The sequence below is a fragment of the Adiantum capillus-veneris genome, chromosome 9, assembly GCF_014529385.1.
Source record: "Adiantum capillus-veneris isolate H3 chromosome 9, ASM1452938v2, whole genome shotgun sequence".
Taxonomy (NCBI): domain Eukaryota; kingdom Viridiplantae; phylum Streptophyta; class Polypodiopsida; order Polypodiales; family Pteridaceae; genus Adiantum; species Adiantum capillus-veneris.
In genome coordinates this window covers 113,755,698-113,759,858 of record NC_140939.1, presented here as the reverse complement: position 1 = coordinate 113,759,858, position 4,161 = coordinate 113,755,698, and the positions used below count along the sequence as shown (strand labels likewise).

At 41.0% G+C, this 4,161-nt stretch overlaps 1 pseudogene; it reads left to right on the top strand.

Annotated features, from left to right (window-relative positions):
- Nucleotides 1-950: 950 nt before the first annotated feature.
- On the top strand, nt 951-3,152 carry LOC147451010 (uncharacterized; annotated as a pseudogene).
- The last annotated feature ends 1,009 nt before the right edge of the window (nt 3,153-4,161 follow it).

Sequence of the window (4,161 nt, the reverse complement as noted above, 5' to 3'; positions counted from 1 at the left end):
AGGGTACTTGTTCTCAACAAAATTTCACAAGAGAGTGCACAACATGAGGGAGGGAGCCTCTTAGCCTCTTGATGCATTACTGAGGAACAATGTTTGACGGCTGGCTTGTGGTCCATTACCATTAAGGTGTTGGTTTGAGAAGTATCTACTTTGATTGTTACCATTTTTTTTATTTAATCAAGTAGATGAACTTAGTGCAATGCTTTATGTTTGTGTAACTCAAGCTTATGGGTTTCCACGCCCCCCTACGAAGCCCCCATGCGAGAGGCATCGGGTTCGATTTCAGGCATGGCACCAACTTTGTTGTATGGGGATCAACCTACATTCCCAATGTTGCTCAGTCTATCTTCCACCTGGCTCAACAACTTAACCAGTTCAAGAAACTGAAGGCCCTTTACATCGATAATTATGCCACAGGTTGTTCATTGTCATCTTTTCTTTGGGGTGCGGGTGGGGGGACAAATCTACCCACAAGATAATTTTATTTCAGTAATATTTTCTTTGTATACATGCGTGTCTTTCCTTCCAATCTCACTCTTAGGTTGTTTATGTTTGAAGGCAAATAGCAAGATTCTTAAAAAACTGTCACTTAGTGTTACTAGCACTTCACTAAAATTCATCTATTCTGGCTGTGGTGGCTGTGTCCATCTTTTCACTGGGCACAGGCCAGGCTACCTGCCCTCTGCCCAAGAAAAAAAATTTCTGTTATGGTCGTCGATATCTGCGTCTCTATTTACGTCGATATCTGCGTCGCAAATAAAGCCTTTCCACGCAGATATCGATGCAAATAGCGACAGGTTCACAGGGACGTCTATATCAACGCAGATATCAATGCGGTGTGTCGATATATGCGTCGATGACATCTTTTTTTGTTGTAGTGAATTAATTACCTTGCACTTTTTATGAACTGCCTTGGAAACTTGACATGATCAGTGCAGATTTCTATGAATATGGAAATCAAAAAGGCTGATAAGAAGCGAAAGCAAGTAGAACTTTCAAGCTTCTACAAAGCTGTTGAAGGTAAAAGTAAAAGTAGAGAGAGGGAGCCACAGAAAGAGCGAAAGCATGTGATGCAAGAACTCTTTGGAGATGGCTCAGAGCTAGGACAAGATGACGATGAGGATGCCCAAGATGTGCAGGTTTCTACAAGCATAGATCCATCTTCTAAAGCTAAAAAGCAAAGAAGATGGATATCAGCTTGGAAGCTTCAGCACAGATGGGCATACCCAGTGATCTTTGAGGGAAAGGTGAGGGTAAAGTGTGAGTGGTGTGCTTATTCAAAACAGAAGACTCCTTATGCAAAGAATGGGTCTTCTACACTCCATCTGCCAGCCTTGACTGAGCATAGCGAATCAGACGAGCATCAAGTCGCTATTTTCAAGTGGGCACAAAAGGAGAAGAAGGTGTGCATCCCTCTTCCTGATTATGTGGCAGCCTTGGATGATAAGGAGAAAGTACGTGTCATTACTGTCATGTGGCAAGCCTACTTTGTTGTGAAGTCTATGGGACCTATGGATATGTTTGAGAAGCTTTGTCTTCATCAAATTGAACAAGGTTTACCCAACATGCCACTCCATGTAGATTATGGAACTTACCTAAATAGAGCCACTGGTTATGAATTTACACAAGCAATCCGGGATGTTCTGTGGGTTGCTTTATGTAAAGACATACAAGCAAGCCCTTGGTATTCCCTAATGGTCGATGACAGTACAAATAGGGGGAAAGAGGGTCATCTCATTGTGTACGTTAGTTATTTGAAAGATGGGGGTAGGGGAGAGAATCATGTTACCTTTGTTAAGCTTATCAGGACAGATGATGGTGGAGCAGAAGCGAAGTATGATTCTCTCATTAAGCTAATGAAGGAGATGGGATTGTCTTTGCACAAACTTGTATCGCTTGCTACTGATGGATGCTCTGTCATGGTGGGTCATAGAAGTAGCCTTATTGCTAGAATGAGAGCAAATATTCCCCATCTTCTCCTTGTGCATTGTCTTGCGCATCGTGAGAACCTTGCAGCAAGTCAAGCTGTAGACTCTTTTCCGGAACTTACACATTTAGGTAAACTTTGTAGAAGCATCTATACTTGGCTGCATGCATCAGGGAAGCGCATGGATGAATTGAAGCTTATTGAGGGTACATTAAACTTGCAAGTTAGCCATGTTGCGCATACATTCAGTGAGGTGGTTGTCTCATGGACAGGTGATGGAACGCATGGTGAAAGTCATGCCAGCCTTACTTTTGGAGTTCGGAAAAGAGAAACCGAGCATATATGATGAGCTTGTCATTTATGCAAATAAATTTTACATACACTTACTAGCAGATTTGTGTTCAGAACTGAATATCTTGAGTTGCCAATTTCAATTAGATCTTGTGGATATTTCCAATATATCAGGGTTTGCTGACAAAACTTGAAGAAGAAGTTCTTGAGAGACTCTGCTGGATGTGGGACTAGATACTTGAAGAAGTTTGTTCAGCAAACAAAAGGTGGCGAAATCACTTTTGCTGATGCAGGTGGAGAAACACATGTTCACAGATTAAGTTTTACTAGGGTCGAGGGATGCAGCAAAGGCGGTACTTTTGAAGATTGCATGCTTCTAGGCAAAGAGCTGGCTGGCAAAATTGTGGAGAATTTGACAACTAGAATGCAAGAAGACATGCCGATCTTGGAGGCTTGCAAACTTTTTAGTCCAAAACACTATCCAAGTGAGGAGTTGGTGCAGGAAGCATGTACAAAGAAGTGGTTGATGGAGATACTTAAGCAATATGGATGTTTGGTATCTAATGCAGATCATTGCCTGGGAGAGCTAGACTCCTTTACAACAGTCTTGTCTACCAACTTCAAACACAAAACCTTTCGTGAATCATGGGAAGCATGCAAAGATGATGTCACTATGCATGACTCCTTTCCAAACTTAATGAAGCTTTGGCAAATTCTCTCAATAGTTCCTGTAAACACAGCTCCTGCAGAACGCAGCTTCTCACTTCAGAACAATATCAAGTCAGCCCATAGGACAAGCATGAGTACGACAACACTTGAGAACTACATGTTCATTGGTTTGAATGGGCCCACAGCAACTTCAGATGTGCCTTGGGATGATGTCTTCTCTTTATGGAGAAAGAAAAAGAATAGATCCATAAACCTTGCTGCATAGATGGCTGTCACATTGTTTTGGATTTGCTACATTAAAAAATTCCATGTATTTATGAAGCTTCTCACACGATTTTTGGTATTTTGTATGTTGTTTTGCTTTCTATGGCTCTTGAGATCACTTGAAGCCATTCGTTTCTTCATTTGTAAAACATCAAGAAATTTGGTGCACTATTGATGTAAACTTTGGTTGCTTCTCTCAATATTGAATGGAGATGATGGTGGGGCCATTTAGTAGGTGTCTCATGAGTCATGGATTAAATTCTACGATCTCATCATCTCTCATGCACATGGAGATTTGAGAATGGGAGCTCTTTATTTGTCAATCTGCTGAGTGCCACCATCCATTTGAATAAATGATCTCTAACTGGTCTTAACCTTTATTTTATGCTCATCTTTTAGCTTTTTTTACTCAGATTTGAATTTCAACAGCTTTCCTCTGCCATATTTCCAGATTGGTTCCACCAGTTTCAACGTTACTCATGGAGCAAATTTCACCTCAGCTGGTTCGGGGTTTTTTGATAGCACTGCTGCACTGCTCAACATTTTGTGAGTATGGAACTCATTACTTGACTATGCTCATTACCAATAACCAGTTGTGATACTGGAAGTAGTTGTTATCTTGTGCTTTAACTCGTTCAAGAATTGCAGCCTTGAGGTCAGGTATTCATTTTCATGTGGTTAATGTGCTAGCTTGAACGTCATGAGCATGTGTGTGGATGCATATCAAAGTGAATCTAGTTTGCGATGTTTTGCATATGTACATATACAAGTCCTAGTACGCGTATGAGCACGTAGCCAAGGGAGTTGAGATAGCAAAGAATGGATATTTGTGGCATATGTGAGTGATGCAATTTGTGTGTTTGCAGAATGTCTTGACCGTGAAATTGCCATGCATACATTTTCATGTGGGTAATGTGCTAGCTTGAATGTTGTGTAACTGTGTGGATGCATATTAGAGTGAATCTAGTTTGCAATGTTTTGCAGATGTATATACAACTCCTAGTACGCAT